This window comes from Mus pahari, chromosome 15 (assembly GCF_900095145.1).
Source record: "Mus pahari chromosome 15, PAHARI_EIJ_v1.1, whole genome shotgun sequence".
NCBI classification, from domain to species: domain Eukaryota; kingdom Metazoa; phylum Chordata; class Mammalia; order Rodentia; family Muridae; genus Mus; species Mus pahari.
The window spans coordinates 50,289,646-50,300,300 of NC_034604.1; the positions used below are offsets into that span (position 1 = coordinate 50,289,646).

The 10,655-nt window shown below is 42.0% G+C and overlaps 1 pseudogene; it reads right to left on the reverse strand.

The window, feature by feature from the left end:
- Positions 1–6,442: 6,442 nt before the first annotated feature.
- Positions 6,443–6,888, reverse strand: LOC110332953 (annotated as a pseudogene).
- Between the last annotated feature and the right edge of the window lie 3,767 nt (positions 6,889–10,655).

Genomic DNA, 10,655 nt, shown 5'->3' on the forward strand with positions numbered 1-10,655 from the left:
TCTCTCTCTCTCTCTCTCCATCATCATCATCCTGGGAACCAGAAACTCAGGACTAAGGAAGCTTGACAAGAACCTTGTCCTCAAGGGTCTAATGTCACAGTGAAGAGCACAGACAGCCCCTGAGTGAGTGATTCAGGTCATCAGCGATGACAGTCCTTTGCAGGTAAATAAAGCCATTTGCCACCCATGGGTTCTTACGTCACCCTAGCTCTCTATCATCCATTGTTTTTCTTTAAGATGTATTGTTATATCTATGCTTTACATGATAAGATATTGTATCTTACAAACACAATGTTGTTCAAAGAGTTAAATTCGATAATGTCATATACTAGAATTGCACTAGTCACAACGTAGTGCTTCAAGTAAGCCATGGATTCTTTTTATTATACTCTTTATTATTCCTTTTATGATACCCTTTGTTATCAGCTTTTTTGTTTGTTTGTTCATGCACTAGAAGTTCATTTCCAGCAATACTATAGGGGAAAGTAAGTTTGAGGGGGGACCTTAATGATTCTCCATTCCATCTGTTTTGCAGTTCAGTGAACCCCCTTGCAAGGAATCGAAATGGATGGATACAGGTATCTTTGCAGAGGTCACCCAGATGCATCTGAAACCATGTTTCCTCACATGCTATTAGCAGAGAAGCAAGTCTGACGTCAGCACTAAGCATCCTAGCCCCTGTTTTCAGATGAGAGTATGACAAGACACCACCTTGGGATGGAAGCCCTGAGCCTGCAGCACAGCCATCTGGACCAGTGATCCAGAGAGGGGTGAAGAAGCAGGGGAAGCCCATGGTTGCCTCTCACCAGCGACTCTGTTCTTACTACAGACAGCAAGTTTCCAGGGCTGCATTTATCCCTACAGGGTTCTGCCCTCAGCTCCTTTCTCTTGACATCCCACTCACTCTCTGTCCCCTAACCCATCCCCAGAAGCCTCCACCTAACTCCTCTTGTGCTTCTCTTCTGCTGCTCTGCAGTTCTACCGTTTCTAGCTCAGAATGTCAATGGCTTTTGGTGCCTGCTGAATTAGTGAAACACTGCAGAGGGTAAGAAATGCCTGACTGGGATCCAGTGAGGGGAAGATATTGCCTCTACTTCTTCCAGAGAGCCTAAAGAGAAAACCCTTTACACACACACACACACACACACACACACACACACACACCATTTTTTTTTAAAAAACATAGCTATTTCCCTTGGAAATTCATATTACTTTGGTAAAAAATAAGTTACGCTATATTTTTTGTAAATGTGATGGTTTGAATGCCAATTTTTAGTCCCCACAAGCTCATGTGATTGAATTCTTAAATTCCATTAGATAACCTATTTGGGAAGGATTAGGAGGTGTGACCTTGTTGGAGATGTGTCATTAGAGGTAGACTTTGCGGCTTCAAAAGACTCGTGCAGTTTCCAGCATGCCCTCTGCCTCTTGGTATGGAGCAAGATGTGACCTTTCGGCCATTCCTACTTCCATGCCTTTTCTCTAGCATCATAGACACTGACCACCTGGAGCCACAATCCCAACTAAATACTTCCTTGTATAAGTTACCTTGGTCATGGAGTTTGTCACAGCAATACAAAAGTAGCTAAAACCTCATAGCCTTGTGTCTTCCTTGACCCTCCCTAATCCTGGAACCTTCTATCATCAAGCATTCTGGGGACCAAATGATTTCTCCTTGTGGGAGAAGTCACACCCATCAGTCTAGCTCTTCACATCATTAACTCTTTTGTGAGGATGGAATACTTTGCCAGACTCTTCCTTGACTGGTAAAAGTACTCAAGTTGACCTACTGCCCTTCACTCTGTTTCCACAAACCCTGGAAAGTTCTCACCTTTCCTTTAGGTTTCTTGGTTCTTGAGTTGTTACCAAGTGATCAGTGGCTATGTTCGGCCCCCCCGGAAAGGTACATTTACCATTATCAAGCAATGGTGAAAACCTGCCTCTTTCAAGTTGTGGCAGTGTGAAGAAATATCTAGACAACTACCTTGTCTTGTTGGATGAAATTTCTAAATAGGTTAGCAGTCATGGACCCCCCCAAGGTTTAGCTTCTTTCTACTTCCTCAGTTATATAATGCAGCCACCCATTTAAATGAATACATGGAATGAAGAGAGAGACGGAGAGAGGGAGAGAGGGTGAAGGAGGGAGGATGATGGATGGACAGTTTAACTTAGAGCTCTAAGTTCAGCAGTTAAGAACTGGGACCCTGGTGTGGAAAGAAAGAGTGAAGAATTATGGTATGTTCCATTACTATAATTAACTATCTAAGTAAGGCTAACTTTATAAGGAAAATAGGTTAATTTAAGCTTAGAATTTTAGATGCTAAGCATCCAAATAGATTTGTAAAAGTGCTCATGAAAAACCACCATTAGCTGTGGGTAATGCTAGATGCGCATCAGGAAGTAAGCAATGCCGTCATCAAACATGGAAGCAGAAAACCTGGAGTCCTACAACCTCTTTTGAGAGTAGCAACCCAATGACCTAGAAGGTTTGTCCCAACCCCTATAATTACCATACTACATCTCAATACTACAACCCAAGAGACTACACCCCCAACCATAAACCTCGAGACAAACCATACATCACGGGAGGGCAAATTGTTAAGTGTAAAGTAGGTACTCATGGCTCTCTTGCACAGCCTTTGTCCTAGGCCTCAGTCCTTTTTGTCCTTTGTCACAGGAACCATGGAATTTGCGCAATGAGCTTTTGTCTCCCTTGGCCTTAAGTACCCACAGTCAAACATCCCCACTCAGCTTTCTTCCACTTAAGCTCTACCCTTAGTTTCCTCTTCATTAATTTTCCTGATTCCATTTAACAATGGGTTCTCTAGTTGCTTTATTTTTTCAATATAAATGTCACTACAATTCAACCCAAGAGCTATTGACTATCATACAGTAACAAGGTCCTGTGACTTCACCAGAGGAAAAGCATCTGTGCGCCGGTATGAGTCGGTGAAGAAAGCCTGGAATGACCAATCAAAGTCTTTTCCTTTACTGCACTCAAGAAGCATGCATGTCCAGATACAGAGAAAAGTGGGGACTTTGTCCGTTTGTTTCTTCTTGCACACAGGGGGAACCTTCCCTTCGCTCTTTTTAAAATGACAAACCTGTTTACAGAAAATGAAGACAGTGTTGACAGAACAGCTGCAAATCAAGAGAGCTGTGTCCTGGAGCTGGAGAGGTGGCTCAGTGGTTAGGAGTACGTTCTGCCCTTACAGGGGTCTGAAGTTCATATCCCCCCCCACACACACACACACTCACAGCAGGCAACTCACAATCACCTGTAGCTCTGGCTCCATAGGAGCTGTTGCCCTCTGCTGGCTTCTGCAGGTATCTGCATTCACATGCACAGACACACAGGCATAATTTTTTAAAGACGGAGTCCTGTAAGTCCTCTGTAAAACTCAAGCTGAGAAAAGGGACTGATCCAGACCTGTGTATTACTGAGCATGTTCTTTATGTCATCTCCACAGGTTTTTAACTAATCTCAAAGAAAATACATGAAAAGTAAACATTTCCCTAAAATGTACAATTCTTTTTTCCTTCTTGTCAGGAGTGTTAAAAACAAGTCTCATACTTTCAGCAGATAAGTAATCATCCCAAGAGGCAGGAAATACTCTTGACATTTTTCCAGTAACAGGTTGTTAATATAACTCGCTGTAGCTGAAGGCATGTAAAATACACTTATCATGACTGCTGAATAAAGGTTGTGCGTGCTTTGTGTTTTATTCTTAATCAGACTTTAAGTGTCTTGGCAAACCTTCAGCTAGACACAAGAACTCATGAGATCTATAATTCTCAGCAGAAGAAAAGCAATTGGCAAAGTCCTCTTCTCTGGATAAATCCCGTATCGAGTAGAACGAGAAGTCAATATGAAAAGAAGGAGAAAAAAAAAATATCACAATCTTTCTCCAGGGTAATGTCTGCAAAGTGTCACCCGGGGAAGCCCCAGAAACACAATTGTACCACAGCCGACTAGCATTGCATAAGTCCTATTACCTCAGCTGCCAGAGAATGAGCAATCATGGAGATAGATGCCCTGCTTCCCACAAAGACATCATTCCTTTCTCCGAGCCGCTACTCACAGAGCATAGAGAAAGAAATGTGTGTGTGTTTAAAATTACAGGCACATGCCCCATTCATCTGACACTATTTCCTTAGAATTTTAAGTTGTGATCTCCAATTAAAATGAAACCAGGGACTGTTCACATCGAAGAGCCTTCTAAAAATAAGATGTGTAAGGTCGACTCAGGGCTTTCCTACTAAAATATTTACCGACCAAGGGATTAGGGGGAGGGCTTGTGCTTTTGAGGCCCTTGTTTGGTAGTCCTGAGACTAGGACTTCATTACATAAAGAAGTTTGTAAAACATATTTGGTTTTGTTTATTTTGCTTTGTTGTGGGTTTTTTGATTTTTTTGTTTTGTTTTGTTTTGTTTTGTTTGTTTTGGTTTGGTTTGGTTTGGCTTGGTTTTGGTTTTGGTTTTGGTTTTGGTTTTGGTTTTGGTTTTTCAAGACAGGGTTTCTCTGTGTAGCCCTGGCTGTCTGGGAACTCACTCTGTAGACCAAGCTGGCCTTGAACTCAGAAATCTACCTGCTTCTGTCTCCCAAGTGCTGGGATTAAAGGCATGTGGCACCACCGCCCAGCTTGTTTTAAAAAACAAGAAACAAACAAACAACCACCACAACAAAACAGCTGTTCTTGATTAAAGGACATTCCATAGGTATCCTTTAAAAACCAGTCTCCCTGCTGGGTTTTGAATGAGTGATGTGCTGCTGTTGCTGTTGTTGAAATGTTGTTTCATTTCATTTTTTAGATTTTATTTTTAAATTTTACTCTTCTCTCATACATTATATCCTGACCACAGTCTCCCCTCCCTCAGCTCTCCCCAGTCCCCCTCTATCCCCTCCCACAAAGAGAATCAGGAGTCCTGAAGGCTTCCATTTGCCTCTCCCACTTGTGAGGGCTGTCCCCAGCCAGGCAGACCTTTAATCTATCTCTTTAACTGTAAAACAACGCTCCCAGGAAGAAACTACACACTTTACTGACCCACTGCAAGGCTGACTGACTGATCAGAACTGCATAAGTAGAGGAGAAGCTGGAAGGTTGAAAGGTCAGAGCCTAGTTACAATTTATCTTGGGCTCTCTGGAAGCCCCTCCATATCCAGGCCTTGTCCACCTCCATGTCTAACCTAACGCTCTGTGACTGACAGATGAAACCTCTTAGAATCTTATCAACTTAACAAAACTATAGTTTCTAACAACCAAAAGACTAAGAGTGCCACAAGAGCATCTGTGGTCAACAGCTGAGATCTTTCCATTCCTGTAACCTCCCACTTAGTTAGTACCAATGTATTTAATGTTCTGTCACTGTACTGACTGGTTTTGTATGTCAACTTGACACAGGCTGGAGTTATCACAGAGAAAGGAGCTTCAGTTGAGGAAATGCCTCCATGAGATCCAGCTGTAAGGCATTTTTCTCAATTAGTGATCAAGTGGGGAGGGCCCATTGTGGGTGGTGCCATCCCTGGGCTGGTAGTCTTGGGTTCTATAAGAGAGCAGGCTGAGCAAGCCAGAGGAAGCAAGCCAGTAAAGAACATCCCTCCATGGCCTCTGCATCAGCTCCTGCTTCCTGACCTGCTTGATTTTGATTTCCAGTCCTGACTTCCTTTGATAACGCACAGGAATGTGGAAGTATAAGATGAGTAAACTCTTTCCTCCCCAACTTGCTTCTTGGTCATGATGTTTTGTGCATGAATACAAGCCCTGACTAAGACAGTCATTGAAAAAAACCTTATGAAACTGTGTCTACATTGGAACATGGAATTTGGGGATCAGGAATGTGGCTAAACCTGTGTTCCCAGGCCCTGCTCAATCATATTTGGATCCAGAATAAACTGTCTTTTATCCTCTTTGAGATAAAGGCTGCATTTTGCAACCACATAATTGACCCTAGAATAGAGAACTTCAAATAGAGAAAAAGATGACCCACCGTTATGCCTAGCTTCATCTCTGAGCCTTCCCCTACTCCAGGTTCTTCCCTCCTGCACCTCCCCACAGCCTCCTTCCCATGCTTCTCCTGTTCCTTTGACCCCTACCACAGTTCATTCTGTCCCCGTGTCATCCTTGGTATCAGCAATATTAGACCACTCAGTGTCACTCTCTTCCCAAACAGTGTTTGTGAAGCCTTTAACTTATTGGGATTATTGGCTTGGTATCAGTTTGTTTCTCTGCTGTTGGGATAAAACGCTAACCAAAACCCAGTTGGAGAAGGAAAGGAATTCTTTTGGTTTATACTATATACACTGAGGGAAGCCAGGCAGGAACTCAAGGAAGGAATATGGAAGTAAGAGCTGAAGCAAAGATCTTGAAGGAACATTTCTTTTTTTTTTTTTTCTTTCAGTTTTTGTGGTTTTACTTAAACACAAAACATGCACGCAAGCCATCTATTCATTTTCTTTGCTGCATAGCCTGCCTTTGGGATTGGCGACTCTGATGGCGAGCTGTGCTGCTTTTCTACGATGGCTTTCCGTTCTTAGAGGACATGTCATGAGCAATCTCAGCACAGTAAGATTTGTTACACATCAGCAGCACTTCCAGTTCCTTGACATCGTGGACCAGAAAATTCCAGAAGCCACTAGATAGCATATGTTTACTTTTCTACCGGTTGCTCTAGTAACCAATGTTGGGCATCAGGATCTTGCCCTTGAATCTTCTCCGCACCCTGTTGTCAATACCTCTAGATTTCCACCAGTTTCTGCTTAATATTGACATATCAGTCAGGCTGGTGCCTGATGAGCTTCTTGGTCCTCTTTTTGATGATCTTGGGCTTTACCAGGGGCCGGATGGCAGGCACCTCACAGGTAGTGCTCAGGAAGAAGGGAAAGAACATTTCTTACTGGCTTGCTCTCCATGCCTTGCTCAATCTGTTTTCTTACACCACCCAGGACGACTTGCCTGTAGGTGGTGCCTTCCACAATGGGCAAACATCAATCATCTACCAAAAAAAAAAATGCCCCAAAGATGTACCCACTGGTGGTATATCTGGTTGTCAGTCTGTTGGAAGCAATTGTTCAGTTGTGATTCCTTTCTCTCTCGTGACTCTAGTTTGTTTTAAGTTAACAATAAATAAACAAACAAACAAGCAACCAGCACCCCATCATCTGGCTTTGATGCTTGGTGAGACCGTACATGGTTTGTCCATGATTGTGTCCTGTTGCCTGGAAACACATACAGCACACTAAATGAACGAGCCTAGCCTTTCATCGGCTTTCCTATGTCTGTCCTTTCTTACATCAATGTTTAAAAAACACATTACCAGGAACATCCCTCCAATGGGCTCTGCCCCACTATCAACACTCATTCCTCGCTGAACTCTTTGTCTACTTGCTATATCTTAGAGTTCTACTAAGCCAGTGCCCCTAAGTTGACCAGTAATTCTCTCCTAATGGACAAATTCAGTGGCTTCCTCGAGCTTCATCCCCTGTAAGTTAGTTACCTTGAAGTGAATGAGCACTGCTGACCCACGCCCCTTCCCTGTCTCCTCCTAATTCATTGTCTTGACTTCCCTGCCCTCCCCACTCCTCTAGGTACTTTGCCAACAGAATCACCTTCTTCCCCTTTCCAGCTCTTCCTTCTGCCCTCCCTGCATCTGTTAACATTTTCTCCATCCACTGCCAAGTTTCAGCATCTTTCTTCTCAGGCGTTCATTCAATCATTGCCTCGGCTTCAGTGCACGTCCTGTTGAGGTCTAAATCTCCACAGCCATTTCAATTTGCTTCCTGGCCACTCACTCAGTTCTACGCCACTGCCTTTTCAAACAAGCCCAGTCACATGGCTTCAAACAAACAAATAAACCTTACTTTTTGATGTCTCACAAGACCCAATACAAAAGCCATCCCTGCCTGAAATAACTGCTTCATTGTTGCCTAAAAACTTCTGAAATTTTTCTGTTTCTCATACAATGCATACCACATCCTAACACGGAGCAGCCAAGGGTGCCCAAGCTAAAGCGAAGAAACAGACCTTGTTTCTCATTTTGTCTCAACTGGAACTTTTTTCTGCAGGGATAATAGAGGACATGTATGTTGGGAGCTAAACCAAAATCTCTCACACCATCAAGGATACTCACTTAGATATAGTAGGTACAAGATACAGTACACCTATGTCTAGATGCCTTTTAAAAATACATAAGGAGTTACTGCTCAGTTGCAAGGCTCAAAAACAGGATCAAAGGATTGACTCAAGAATAATTATACCTTCTGTTTTCAAGGAAAGCTTAAATACTTGCAAATGGCTTTAACGAGTTGTTGAATCATAAAATACTCAAACCATCTGAAAACATTAGCAAGTTTAAGTTGTTGCTATAGAAGCTCTAGTAGAATACAGAGCATCAAAAAAAAAAAAAAAAAAAAAAAAAAGGAGAGGAAAGGAAAAAGAAATTGAATTGTGTCAAGAATTTAGCCACAAGCTGTTTTATTATTGTTAGAAATAAAAAGCAGGAAGCATACTAAAGCCCCAGCGTGGGGTAACACAAGCTACAGTGTGTCCTCCTGATGAAGTGTGTTTCAAGCATTAAAACTGGCACTTGGACTATATTTTATAACATCAAAAGATTCTTAACAAATGAATAAAATATGTTAGTTACCTTTCCATTGTTTTGATTTAAAGAAAATACCATGATGAGGGGTTAAAGAGATGGCTCAGTGGTTAGGAACTCTGTCTGCTCTTCATTCCCAAGGATCCAGATTCAATTCCCAGCACCCACACAGCAGCTCACAACTGTTTGTAACTCCATCCAGTTTCAGAGGATCTGACACCCTCACACAAACACACATACAGGCAAAGCACCAATGCACATATAATTAAAAATAAATTTTTTTAAAAAATGACATAATGAAAATCAATTTTAACAAGAAAGCATTTATTTGGACCTACAGTTTCACAGCAAAAGTCCATAATGCTCAGGGATGGAGATTAGAAGGAGCAAGAAGCTGAACGGCCCATCTTCAACCATAATCACAAGACAGATAGTGAACTGGTAGTGGGCAAGGCTATGAATTCTCCAAGTCCACTCCCACTGATAGACTCCTAAAGATTCCATAACATTCCCCCAAATACCACTACTAACTGGGGTTAAATATCTGAGCCTAAGAGGCATACTTCTCATACAAACCATCACAATGCTGTCATTCATTGTGCATTTGTATGTGGTACATATACATACTCTGTAAGACAAAACACTAAATGTATAATAGTCACTTCATGGCCTAGATACATTAACATTCATAGGATATAAAAATTATCTATAGACTTACTTCTACAAAGAGCATGCTTTTAATGTTGTCTTTATTAAAAGGAAACAATGGGTCATTGTTTCAAACGTGAGGGAAAGATAGGGCTGAACAAATACCAAGACTAATTAAAATTACAGCTATAGAGCAACACCTGGAATCCTATCTCAAGAAAATATTATCCTTATTGTGTAAATAATGTTCTCAGACTCCCCTACATCAGGATTTGAGCAAGATCCCCCCCCGCTTGGGAAATCAAAGTACAAATAGTCAAGTAGCAGTGAAAGCAAAAAGGAGAGAAGCAAGGGGAAGCCCACTCCAGAAAAGCAAACAAAAGACAGCTCGATTTTGACAATAATGAGCTCAGCTCCCAAGGAAACCTTTCCACAGATAGGGCTCTTTGTTGTGACTGCTATGAGGTATCTCCTGGGTGAGAGAGAACAGACTCTCATTTCACAGGATATTCATATATATGCACAGTGCACTCGATTTATCTACTGAACAAGATCAGTTCTCAACACTAGACAACAGGTGTGTCTTCTGCAGTTGTTGACATGTTTCTGTGGTGTTGGCCATAGGTGCCCAGTGCTCCCTATATGCTAGGCAAGTGTTCTACTACTGAGCTACACTCCCAAGCCTTAGAGCAATGGCTTTCAACCTTCCTGATCCTTCAACCCTTTAACACAGTTTCTCATGTTGTGGTGATCCCCAACCATAAAATTATCTCTCGCTACTTCATTACTATAGTCTTGCTACTGTTGTGAATTAGAATGTAAATAGATGATAAGGAGATCGAATACGTGACCCCTGATGAGGTCAAGCCCGGCAGGTTGAAAACCACTGCCCTAGACGCATGCTTAAAGAAAAGAAGGTTTAACATTGTTTTGTTTCTGATAGCTGCACAATGCCCTGATGCTTTAATCTGTCAAGCTTAATAAACAGTACCTTCTGTGGTGCCCCTGTACCTTGTCATCCTGAATTTTGCCTTTAAACAATTAACCGTAAGGCAGGGGCATTGCCCTAAGCACCTTTCTAATGTGCTTTCTTTCCAGATGGATGCTCAAGATGCCATTCCTACTTATTTAAGGGTAACCCCACTGGAATGCCAATGGCCTTGAACATGGCATTCAGCATCACCCAACCCACTCAGATGATGTAAACAGAGAGCCCTTTCTCTTCTACTCTCAGACATCCTGCTATATTAGTGTGTAGCTGATTAAATTTAGCGTCTCTCTGTTCCAGTACTTTCTGTGGTTTGATCATTTGTACACATTTTTTTTTCCCTCTCTCTTAGAACAGTGAAAGAATTGTCACAATGGTTTCCCCTTTTCATGGTATCAAATGAGCCATGAGCTAAAGTACTAAG